This window comes from Dicentrarchus labrax, unplaced genomic scaffold, assembly GCF_905237075.1.
Source record: "Dicentrarchus labrax unplaced genomic scaffold, dlabrax2021, whole genome shotgun sequence".
NCBI lineage: Eukaryota > Metazoa > Chordata > Actinopteri > Moronidae > Dicentrarchus > Dicentrarchus labrax.
The window spans coordinates 10,806,218-10,820,002 of record NW_026136704.1 but is presented as its reverse complement, the minus strand read 5'-3'; the positions used below and the strand labels follow the sequence as shown (position 1 = coordinate 10,820,002).

Here is a 13,785-nt window from a genome sequence, read left to right as displayed (position 1 = left end):
ACGGTTAATGACTGTTTGGAGTCACTCACAGTTCCAAAATGGACTGTCAGACTCCTAATGTGTTTTATATGTTCAGTATGAAACAACAGACTAAATGTCAGTCTGTTAATTACAGCACAAAGTGTAAGGGAGGTCCATGCTCTCCCCCAGCCCACTGTACAGGGACCCCAACCAACCAGCAGTAAACTTTACCCTTGCACCATCTCCATGCTCTAGAGTGGAGTAACTCTCACAAAAAGCTTTTAATATTTTTCATCTCAAGTGTCTTATTAATTATAATTATTTCTTTCTTTACCCACAGTTAATGATCCCTGATGTAATGACAACTGTGGAGCAGATGTAATTTATTTACCCAACACTTTTAATAAGATCACTGAACAGCCACACTTTAATCTGACATTAATTAGCTCTGAATTGGCCGCTGTTTTGAGACATATTGCTGGGACTCCCGTATCTTTGAGTATCTCAAACATTCAGCACACACAGGCAGAACAGCACAGTTACTCCAAAAACAGGAACAAGGCATATTTGGTGTTTCAAGCTTTCATTAAAATTTGTAAAACCATCATCATGAAGAAGACTCAGGAAACATGGTCAGGTATCGACAGGTCTAAACTGTCAATATATGTAAACTAGTTGTTTACATGATGTTAGGAGCCTTATATGTTGATATGTTTCACCCTCCAAAGGATATCTGTACATTATAATGGTCACTGGGCTGAATGGGACTTTGTTAAAACAAGATGGGAAAAGACAGAGATGAGCAGGACACACTGTGGATAATGAGAGCAGGAGAGGCTGGATTGGAGGGGAGAAACCGGTGGAGAACAGAGAAAAGAGGACATGGAGAATGCAGTATGGACGATGAGGGCAGAGAGAGACCAGCTCCTCTGTGGTTTGTGCTGCAACACGCAAAGAGAACTGTTTTCCATCAGAAAAGCCTTCCTGCTTCTTATGCTACAGGCCGCTAGCCTTTCTAATGAAAATGTCCTTTTTCATTTCCAGACAATATGAAATATGAAAACCTTTAAGTATATATAGAAATACATGTTTTTAACAATTGGGGAATTTCTGCGTCTGTAATATTGATAGGAGGCCTGCTGCATAATGTTACATTACAGTATATCACCATCATACTGATCACCTTCTCCATTAGTTGTTCCTGAATAACTCTGAACCAACTGCTGGAACTAGTAGTGACTCAGAAACTACTTACTTAAACATTAGATACTCTTTTTCACACCCCTGCTAAAGTGATACATCACACTGACTAGTTATTGAGTAATCCTGCATTACTTTATGATTATCTTACCATTACCTACCATCTTCGTTCACCCTCAAGTAAAATGAATGTAGAAGGAAGAGATACAGAGGATGGAGAGAACTGTAGGAAGACAGAAAAAGAGAAGGTAAAGTAAAAGTGATGTGAAAATGTGTAGTTGAACTGATTCCCTGGCTCCTGTCTACTTTTGTAATTGAATGTCAGCATTCATGACTTCAGACTGTAAGTAGCTCAACCCTAACAGGTGTGCTGGTAATGGAGTGGTAACAAAAGAAACACAGTGATCGATCAGCAGCTCAGTTGGACGTAATCAGGAAATCACTTTCAGTGCAAACTAGGGTATACCAGTTAATGAAAAAAAAAAAAAAAAAAAAAACAAGCCCCATCTGACATCAATCATCATGGGCTTTATCTGTTTCTCAGTGAACAAATTGCTGCAGTATGGCAAATATTGACGTTGTTTGGATGAGCCATTGCTTTAGTTGACTGCCAGGTCGACATGGAGAGGTTCATGCTGTGAGGGCTGGCACCTTTTGTGAAGAACAGCTGGTGACATGTTAACAATGAATCAATCGACAATCTGTTCACCTCACGTTTAACAACAGAGTGCACACTCTACTCTTATCTGAGGGACTTCTTCACTATATTTGTGATTTGTCATTTCCATGATGAAGATGATCAATGTAACTTGCTCAAGGACTGTCTCTCCATCAACATATTGCACATCACCTCCACAGCACATGTAGCGCTAAGGATTGGTCTGTAGCCTGTATAATGAATTTACCCTCCAGTGAAGGGAGTCACATGCTCATATTTTCTGATGACACAGTAATTGTGAGCTATATAATGTAGAGGGGATGATGCAGTTCACAAAGCATTCACTTTTTAAGTAAGCTTTAATTATGGAAATTCAGTTTGATTTTACAAAGATGAGATTCCAATTATCATGTCAGTTATGGTGCAGAAAAAGTATAAACATATAAAATATGATACCTTTTTGTAAGTGATATGTCTGTGTAGATTTATTGAAGTCTGACAGGAGGTAAAATGTCTCGAAAATGCAAAAACAAACTGGACTGTATTATGCTGAGAGGTGTTTAGATGAGACACATTTACATACAAGAGGACAATAGAACGCTTATTGATGATTGCAGGTAAATAAAAAACACCACTGCCAACAATGTCCTCAAAAAATAACATATTCCTCTGTGACGCACAGAAAATAGACAGACAGATAAATATACTGTACAGGTAAACTGTGTGTTCAGTAATGATGGTAATTGTTTCAAGTTTCAAGAGGTGGAATGTCATTAACCACTTCCCATGAGGTTGACTGATCGAGCACATCATTTTACATACATACTGTACCTTTTAGACTTATCTTTTAATCAATTAATTTTCTAACAGGATCCCCTTTGTACTGATCTGAAGCTTCTCTGCTGTCAATGGGAAATGCAACGGCTGTTTAACGGACTCAGCTGTTAATCAGTCAATCAATCAATGTTAATATTGAACTAATTAATTAATTAAGGGATTGGTTTATTCATAGTTCAAAGGAAATAAATGCAGTAGTGTCTACATATCACAGTGAGTGAATTGACTTTAAAAAACACTGAAGGCTTTGAGATTAGAAACATGAAATAATGTTTCCACTCTTCAAAGGTTTTGTGAGTTTTGGATGAAATACAGAATACAAGTAAAAATATTCGAGGAGCAAATCTTGAAAGAATCAGCTTCAACTCGCGAGTTTGAAGATACTGTTTTATGATCACTGTTCCTCTTGTGTGGTTAACTTGGCAATGCATTTCTGTTTATTTCTGTATTATTGGATCAAGCTTCACAATGTAACACCATTTAAGATGTCTTTTTCCAGCACAGTTCATATTGGAAGAGAGCAGCACATGATCCATCAACAGTTATACAGTCCTTCCATCCCAATCTGAGCAAACAACACAACACTACCAACCTCAGATGTACTAAAAGAAACACAGATTGACATGCAATGTCTTCAGTGTAATGACAGAGAGCCATTTGGAAATTACAGTTTGAACAGAGAGGCAGCCTCCACCCTGCTCCTTATTTCACTCAGTAAGTGTTCATCATCTGCTGAGTATCATTGTAATCACACAGGTACAGTAGCTCACTGTTCCACCTACTCTGCCATCCTCTACAAGGCCAGCTGAGAGGCTTTATGGAAGTCAACTCAGCAGAGAAAATCTAAAGAAAATACTGGATAAACACTATGAAAGGTTCAGTATCTCCACATTTCATAGTTATTAGAACAAAAGATAAATGAAGAAGTCATCCATTACTTCTTCTTTCTTTACATTGTGATGAAGTTTCCTTCTGTGCTTTTCAGAGTTTATGTGCAGGTTTCTTAATGGGGCTGTAATGAAGTTCATGGAGAGGAAACATCCTCTGTCAGTCAGTTGAATGTCAGGGTGAAATATTGTACATGAGGTACATTCATAGTCATATATCATGTGTTAATGACTGTATACTTACATGTAGAGTTGCTTAAATGAACAAATGCACATATTGTCCATTTTGTACAGCTCTCCTTGATCTTTGTTTGCTAATTTTGGACTTCAGCTTCCTCATTCATTTATGTCCACCTTGTAATGCAGCCAGACAGCCATCTGTTCATTTACTCAGCTGGATTCAAACATGTGATATGTTTCTGGCTGTTGCATATTTCATAAGCCAGACTCTGGGTGGCTGGAAGTCTGCACTACTGATGTCTGAGACTGATGCTACTTTACTTTTCTTCAGTGTTGGACTGTGTGTGCTAAGTGATATTTAGTCACATGTTTTAGTTTTTACCCAAGATAGAGGATGAAAGTGTCCTTGTCTTCTTCACCTGCAGCTATTAACAGGTGAAGTGCTGTAAAGGCCGAGCTCCAGTGAGTCTGATGTCTTTTAGCTGTCAGAAATACACAAAGGAAATATTTCAGTGGTGATTCAATGCATCACAGACACATCCAGAATGAATGTGTATGTTTTGTACCAAAACCACCTGTGTATTCTTTATGTTTAACATGAAAGGTGGTTGAAAAGGCCTCTTGGTCTCTTATGGTGGTGACGGTGAAGATTTTTACCAGCAGACAAGCAGATCTGCTCCCAGAATTAAAAGGTTTGGTTCTGCAGAGAATCGATGAGCTCCAGTTTCTGGTGTGGTGGATTACATTTTTCAGCTTGTTAGTTCTTTGTTCATCAGAGGAAACTGAGTTATTTTTTGGAGGATTCCAATTATTTACCACAATATAAATTGCTCTTTGTAAGTCTAACAGATTAGCATATTGAGTTAAGCCAAGGTTGGGTGAAGAATGACCATCAGTAAAGTATTTGTGTCTTTGCTTATTTTAATGAATCAAACAGTCCCACAGTAACGCAATCATTTGACTGTTATGTTTCAAACTGTCAAATATTGTGTAGATGTGTAGCGTTCATTTGGCTCTTGACCAATGTAATGTGTTTGTGAAGCAACTGGTGTGATGCATTTGTTTATGGTTTTGTATTATTCAGGTTGTTGTGATGTTTGTGAGGTGGAATAACTGCATGTAGTTAAATCATTGCACAGGTGAAGGCTGACAGATGTACTTGTCAGTGTCCTGTCTGTTGATGCCAGCTTTGGGGCTGACTTTTTGGTTTCTGACATTTAAAATGATAATGCTGCTAATACAAAGCCTGACAGCCAGCAGATGTTGTCGGGGTTTCTAATTTTATATCCACCCACTTTTGAAAATCTTCCACACCTGCAGTTCTGTGTAAATTCAGCATTAACCACTCGACTGGTATCCTCCCACACTCGTAAGCTCTGGTTCTCCCATCCCAAATTTCAACTGCTTCCACTGGAAGACATTAGATTTTTTAATTTATGTCAGTGTAAGGTTTCTCTGAAGTTGTCAGTGTTGGCGGCTCTCAGGCTTTCAGTGTCACTGTGAGACTCCAAATATAGAACAGACTGGATTACAGCCATACAATCTGTGCTGACTGTAGATGTTACTGAATACTTTCTGTTGAGAGCTCTTTAAAGGGACCTCTGGGAAAACAAATGATCATAACTATGTTTCCCACAAGCCTTCTTACACACTCACAAACACACACACACATTCATTTATCCATCTGACTGTTCCTTCTTTCAGCTCTGTGTATTTTAGTTTGTTTGCGTCTGTGGGTCTGCTCTAGGTTAAAGGTTTTTGTAAATAAATTTAATTGTAATGTGTTATTTAAATATAATGAATGTCATATTCAATTCACTTAGGGTTTTGATTTGGACAGAATAAAGGGGTGTTCAGATGGGATTACATTTTAGAGCCCAGTTAATCTCCAGCTGATCCTGCTGCTTCTGTGTTGTTGTAGAAACAAACTCCACAAGAGATCCACAACAGTGTCAGAGCACAATGTATATAAATAATATACAGTCACTCTGCAGTTGCTTTAGATTTGGATTTGAGTATAAAACAGACGCTATTCCCTGAATCATATGGCCTACTCTACATTCACACTAACACGTTTCAAATCTTTTTATTCCAATTATTTCATAAATCTGCTGGGAAAGCTTCTAAAGATAGCATTGGCTGTATGTATGGGACTTTTTATGAATTCCCCAAACAACAGATACAAATGTTATCTATCTTTAGACAATCTCCACTCCTCTCTGGATATGAACTAATCTCCACATGACACAAGCTGACATTTCATTCAATGCTTCTGTTGTGCTGCATCTGTGTGTCCCACTGTGAGTTCAGCTGGATCTCAGAACACAGGAAAGTTTGGCTTTGATATTTTACTGTAGACATCGATACTTGATGAATGAAACAGAAGCTTCATGTGTCAATTCAGCATCTCCTGGTTGGAAAACGAGGAAGTACAACAACACATACAGGTTACACTGTATTTATGGCCAACCATAAAGTAACAGCACAATCTGCTTAACTAAACTACAAGGTGACCAGAAGGCTACTCTGTTACACTGCTTCCCTGTTGGATCGGTAGTCATAATTTTCCCCAAAGAACAGTCTCTCCTTCCCCAAAAATGTGAACATTTCTGTGCCGCTTGCTGGTCTTTAACCTATCTGGCAAAGTCAGGTTTAACCAAACTCAAACAGGTTCTAGTCTGGCGTTTGGGCATGAGCAGGATTTGCCAGTCAGTGGCTGAGTGGCAAGGAAGCCTTACCATTCGCTTCAAGCACCTCTTCCATCAGAGCTCGATGTAGGATTTGTACTGATCTCTCTGCTGCCCCGTTTGATGCAGGGTAAATGTCAATGTGAATCCTTTACCACACTCTTTCTGGACATGTGTGTGTAGTAGTGCTACAGCTGGCATTTTCTGCACAGCTTGTCAGACAGAACAACCTTGAACAAGTTGTTGAATTTTGCCATCACAACCTGGCAACCAAAAGCTTGCTGTGGGTGAGAGCCTTCATGTGACAGATACCTGGATGTCCTTGATGCAAAAGCCACAGGCCGGTCCTTACCATTTTCCATGACATGAGAACTTACAGCCCCCACTCCATAAGGTGACTCGTCACATGCATTATTTAGTGGTAGGCGTCTGTTATAGTAAACGAACACCTTGTTCTGCTGCAGTGGTTTCTTAGCATGTTCAAATGCCATTGCACATTTAGTAGTCCAAACCCACCTCAAGTCTTTTTTCTCTGCAGGTTGTGCAGAGGCTGGAGGATGGTGGATGAGTTTTCCAGGAAATGGCTTTAGTACTGCTGACCCAGTATTGAGTAGCATAGTTGTGTTCTTGTCATCCAAGAACACAACTATGCTACTGGATCACAAACCCATCCTGGTTGTCAATCAAACCAGCAGTAAGTGTGACAGCCTATCATCATTGTCACCCAGCTTCTGTGAGCTGCACACACTGACACACACACACACACACACACACACACACACACACACACACACACACACACACTTCTGACTGGTCCACTGTCCAGCTGTTCTTGTCATCGTCTCTTTCAACGGAACTAAACTTCCATATTCGCTCAACTACACCTTGTTTCTGTCCTCTCTGTCAGAGCTGGTGCTCTTTAAAAGCTAATGTGTGTTCCCTTCACATGTTTAGAGATCATCCATCATTAATGTGTTCAGAGAGAACTTATACAATGGACACCATTATCTGTGCTTGTTCTTTTTGTATATAGGATGCCCATGTTATTATTAATTACACTGTGTGGAGGCTGTGTTAAGGGAAACAAGGCAGTGATGTGAGCACAAACAAGCAGCGAGAAGGAGCTTAGAAATATCCAGTCAAACACATCACAGAGATCACTGCCATTTGTTTGAAATTGGAGGATAAATGGATTTAAGAGACAACAAAGAAGATATACAGGAAGTCAGATTAAGCCTTAAATCCACCTATGGAAATAAGCAGACACCAATACAAACACAAAACAGCATCACACACTTGTCGTATGCCAGAGGTTGTGCAAAATTGAAATGATCAGCTCCGAGCTGAAGCACATGAAGAAAAGGAACAACCTATTTAGTTAATCTGCTTCTGCCTGTCGGCCTCTGTGTGAAATCCTCCACAGTTGGTTCATTCATCACAGGCTGTGCTGAGTTCAATAGGCCTTACCTACAGCCTCACTGATATGGAACTGGTGTTTACAGAGAGAAAAGAAGTCCTGCTTTGTCCCTGAGCCTCCTGCCAGGAAAAACAGATATTACAGTACAACAAATATAGAATATTGTCCATGGATTATGTTTTAACCTGATCTGTGACAGTCTCTCTCTGCCCGTCTACATTTCATTAGGGTATATATTATATCATTGTTGTTGACATGGCAATAGTGCAGTGCAGATGTGTGGATCAAATAACAACAACTGTTTAGTGTTAATGAATAAGTGGGTGGGTTTTCCAGTTCCATCAATACTGCATTCATGTGATTTTCAAGTGGCAAAGCAGTGGAGATACTTGAACATTGTTATTTTTATTGTTTCAGTTTGTTCCACCATCATCAAACAGTTCAGAGCTCATTATCGATATTTTCCACTGAGACTGGCTGAAACTGATGGTCATTAGTTCTTAGTGACTTCTGCTAACTGATAACAGTGAGTGCAGGACGTCCTAAAACAGTGTCAGTCAGGAAAGACACTTATATGACAACAATAGTTAAATCAATGTATGATTGCCTGGGTTGGTCACAAAAAACAAAAAGCAGAGCTCTGGAGATCTCCCAGCAAGCACTGGGTGTAGACACTGGTGGTGCTGGGGAGTAGGAAGGGACACGAACTTCTGAGAGTTAATGTAGAGAGTTAGCGTAAATATGACGTAACATCGCGCTCTCAGCACGTCATCACGTTGATGACGTGCTGAGAGCGGGAGCTCAACGTACACGTCCCAAACAGATAAGATCACAACAATAGCATGTCTTCATAAACCACCCTTGTTCGTCTTCATACAATATGTTGGGAAGTTGCAGTAAATATCAATACAATATGTTCTATATCCCTTTGTGTTGTGTCTCTTCTTCGTCTGTTAAGATAACTGAACATTTTGTGAGTCTCGAGGCATTGCCAGCCTTTATATCTCATTTGTAAATCCTTAATGAACCATAGATAGTGCTCACTTTAGATAAGCTCGCGTAAAATACTTAATTAACGAGTAGTAAGTGCTTTGTAACTGTGAATTCCTGCATTAATAACTGTTTATAGGCCATCATTAGAAAATGAATTTGTTGTGAGTTTTATAGAACATCTGCTAACACAGTCACTAATCATTAATACATGTCTGAATAGTGGATGTGCAAGTGCATGCAGAAATGTACAGTACAATGAAGAGTAAAACATTTATAAATGTGATTATAAACCACATAGTAATGACTATTTACAGCAGAATCATGCTTTATAAATGATGAATTCAGTATTTACTAATCCATAACTATTGTGCTTATCAATGATGAATAAAACATTTTTAACTGTGTTTATAAACTACATACTAATGTGTATTCATGTGTTATAAATGATGAATTCAGTATTTATTCATGCTTAACTAATGCTTAATAGTGTGTACTCATTATAAAGTGTTACCCTATATACTGTACTGTCATAATGTTTATGCAAAAGCAAATACATTAATGCTGTACTAGTGTGTATCAAAGAAGAGTGTCAGCTTCTCTACAACACATCTGTAGGCACATCTGGGGGAGAAAATGAAAATTACGAGCAGTAATGTTAGTTCTGGATCAGAAACCTGGACATTAACCCAATTCACACGTCCCACACTTTGTCTGTTTCTGGATCAGCTGAAAGTGAAAGGACAAAGTATAGAAGTCGACACTGTTACTGCTGTTCATGTGAGGGGTTTGATAGAGAAATAACATTGTAAGAGGTCTTCATGTGTTTGGAGATCTGATATATTGTATATCATTCATGTCTCTTTGAGGACATATATCATCACTACAAACAGACGGATTAACAGCAGGATCAGTCCTGTGTTTACTGTGGGAGTGTGTCTCTCTTGCTGTTGGTCTTTCCTGGTAAATGTTTGCATTAAGCTGAAATGATCAGTGTGTTTTTCAGTCAGTCGCACAGAAAGAGAGCTTTACCAAAGACAATGAATTGCTTATCTGTTGCACTCTGAGAAACTGGCTTCCTATGTCTGTGACTAGCATAAGTTCTGTCCCTATCACTTTATTTACTTCCACTTTTAATGCAAAGTTTAGAAACAATCAGTGAGTATGCACAGAGAGAGAAAGACACAGAGAGATACTGAAAGAGAGAAGAGTTTACCTTAACTTCTGTCTGGCTGAAGGTAAAACATCTTCCTTCTTTCTCTGCTTCCTGTTTATAAAGATTAAAGAAAATTTCTGTAACAAATCCTCACCTCAGCCACAGAGAATTTACATGTAAATAGATTCTACAGCACTGTGAAGATAAACTGTCTGAGGCTGGGGATAACCTGTTAGTGTAACTCTGTCATCATATTTGCTTTAATTATGAATCAATTAATATATCTTATTAAATGATCTTATCAAGTAGTGAGTGACTGAGTGAGAATGCACACATTTTGAATTCATGCGATCATGTCCTCTTAACAAGCAGCAGAATGTTTGTCTCAATCAGTTTACAGTTTATCAGCGTTGGCCTTTGTCAGTGTTTCAGAATCAGAATCAGAATCAGAATTAGGATTATTGACAAGTAGGTTTTTACACCTACAAGGAATGTGTCCTGGTGCATTGGTGCATAAAATATACAAATATATAACTTACCCAAAAATCACTTTCTTTCAAAAAGTACTTTCTAAATATAAATAAATAAAGATACTAAAGAACGGAAAAGAAAACAGTGGGAGTGCATTCATGTAATGCATACTGTATATACAGGGTGGGTATAAGAGTCAGTGACAGTGGGGGGTCCGGGCCTTGTTAATGAGGCCAGCTGCAGATAGATGTTTTTGTGGCGTGAGGTTTTGGTCCTGATGGACCGCAGTCTCCTGTGTCTCAAAGAGTTTGTGACTGGGGTGGGAGGGGTCAGCCACAATCTTGCCTGCACCCCTCAGGGTCCTGGAGGCATACAAGTCCTGGAGGGATGGCAGATTGCAGCCAATCACCTTCTCAGCAGACCGAATGATACGCTGCAGTCTGCCCTTGTCCTTGGCAGTGGCAGCAGCGTACCAGATGGTGATGGAAGAGGTGAGGATGGACTCGATGATGGTGGTGTACAAGTGAACCATCATCGTCTTTGGCAGGTTGAACTTCCTCAGCTGCCGCAAGTACATCCTCTGCTGGGCTTTCTTGGTGAGGGAGCTGATGTTCAGCTCCCACTTGAGGTCCTGGGTAATGATGGTACTGAGGAAGCGGAAGGACTCCACAAAGTCAACTGGGGAGTCACACAGGATGATGGGGGCGGGTGGGGCTGGGTTCTTCCTGAAGTCCACAACCATCTCCACTGTTTGGAGTGTTTAGCTCCAGGTTGTTCTGGCTGCACCAGGTCACCAGATGGTCAATCTCCCATCTGTAGGCAGACTCATCTCCATCTGAGATGAGCCCAATGAGGGAGGTGTCATCTGCAGACTTCAGAAGCCTGACGGACTGGTAACTGGAGGTGCAGCTGTTGGTGTACAGGGAGAAGAGCAGAGGAGAAAGAATGCACCCTTGGGGGGAACCGGTGCTGATGGTGTGGGAGTCATTTTTCCCCAGATTTTCATGATGAGTACAATGTCCACTGCTCTCCTCTGTTGTTATTATTCTGGATGCAGTTGGTAACTTTCTATGTGAAAGCTGGAGGAGTTTTCTGGGTGCAGGGGGATGTAAATCCTTTTCCTGCAGCAAATATTGGGGATTACTTCTGGATACTATTATGTGCATATCATCGCATGCTAATCCACTTTGTTCACACAATACACACACAGAGAGAGAGAGAGAGAGAGAGAGAGAGAGAGAGAGAGAGAGAGAGAGAGAGAGAGAATATGAGGCAGCATGAATATTAAACTGAAAAACATTTGAAAATTCAGATTGAATCCACAAACTCTGACTCTGCCTGTTGTCAGTTTGTTTTCTTGTATGATGACTAATGAAGCTAAAAGAAACACTCTTGTTGATCAGCAGTTGTTGGTGGTAGCACAGAAACAAGTGACGCAATGTTCCTGCAAAGACAGTGAAGAAGAAGACTGCTAGCAAATGAACGTGGATGTAAACAATGCATGATTTTATAGTTTTTAAGTGTTTTAGGAGAAGGTGAATCATTATGGATACATACATACAGATCAGCCATAACATTATGAGCACTGACAGTGAATAACACTGATTATCTGGTTATCATGGTACCTGTCAGTGGATGGGATATATTAGGCAGCAAGTGAACATTTTGTCCTCAATTTGATGTATTAGAAGCATACCAGACATACATGATTGACATCGGAGTCAGAGTGAAGTAAGACAAAAGGTAGTGATCAGACCAAATGTCATGGAGACAAAGGGTAGGAAAGGTAGGTGTGGGGGTTTGGTCAAGGGGGAAGGAATACAAGATGCAAGATACAGATGCAGCCACATGTCCTTTGGTTAACAAGTCTGTAAAATGTGAATTATCTTCCTCAAGTGGTCAGGACCTATCAAAAGTGGTCCATGGAAGTAAAAGCCGTGAACCAGAAAGATGATGATTCTAATTCAAAGCAGCTCAGTTGATCATCTCATTAGACTAATAGTAGCAGAGTAGTGGAGTTCAATAATTTATTACCACAATGAAGTATAGCTTGTATAAGTGCTGCAAAAAGTGGGAACATGTGTGTAGGTGGGAGGGGTTGTCAGGTGACCAGGACTGGCAAGAAAGTCTGAGAGCATCTGTGGATAGCTCGAGGATGGCAGGTGTGGGGAGTTGGGTGGCCTGGGAGAGGTGAGCAGGGGCTGGAGACAGGGACAGAGAGAAGTGCAGGGGGCTCAAGGGAGGGTCCGAAGACCGACTGATGATGATGTTTTGGAGCCTTTCTGCCTCAGCACTGGACAGGCGGTGCCCAGTTTAACCTCTGTTCACTCTTTACTGAGCACTTTAGTGGCAGACTGACGTCTGTCACTACTGCAGATTCATCCAATAAGGTTCGACTGGACAAGGAAACACAGAGAATGAAGGCCAGTTCATCAGATTCACAAGCAGCCCTGCTCAGATAACTTCTCGACCCTGACACACACACACACACACACACACACACACACACACACACACACACAAACGCACAGCTATAAGTTGAGAGGGATGCCTTGCCACCACACTCACAGATAAAAACACTCTGTGTATTGTGTTGCGCAACAAAGATATTCAACATGAACACAGAGAGTGTTCTCCATCGCTGTGATGTTGTTTACAAGAACAACACAAACAGCAGAATGATAAATGTGAAGGACAGAGAAGGAGAAAATTTGCTTCTTGTCCTTCATGATTTCCACCTACTAAGATGATCAATTAGTGTGATCCATTCATTCTTGATATTGGAAAAATAAAATATAAACTCAGCCTTTAAAAGGTTGGTAGCATCTCTGAGAACGTAAAAACAACAACAACATACGGGCAAAAAGATGAGGTTGAGATTGAATTTTACAGTCTTATTATTGAAAAATAATGAAGGATTATTTTCTTTCTGGAGTGGAATAGATTAAATATGGAGGCACCATTAGACATCATAGCTGTTTATGAAAGGTCTGCTGATGTCAATAATGTGTGTTGATTTTTCAAAACATTGGTTTATTAAGAATCTTTCTGCAAAGTGAAAACAATTTGAAAACCTGCTGAATATGTGATGCAATATAATATAATATATTAATCCATACAATATAATAAAATAATGCATTCTGCAGGTAGTACTACTACTATTACTACTACCACAAGCATTACTATCTATCTCTCTATCTCCAGCTCCATTATGGTTTATGAGTCTCTCCTATGGAAGGGACTCTTATTTCTCCTCAACAGTCCAGCCTCAGTTCATTTCCTCTGAGCTCCTCAGGCTGCTGTGCTGTAGGACTCTTCAGACTAACTGCTACAGACAGCTC

General features: G+C 40.0%; 1 protein-coding gene across 3 annotated transcripts in view; it reads left to right on the top strand.

Annotated features, from left to right (window-relative positions):
- The window catches only part of lsamp (limbic system associated membrane protein), a 1,177,706-nt gene that overhangs the window by 537,303 nt on the left and 626,618 nt on the right, over positions 1-13,785 (top strand). The gene's annotated exons all lie outside the window — the stretch shown is intronic.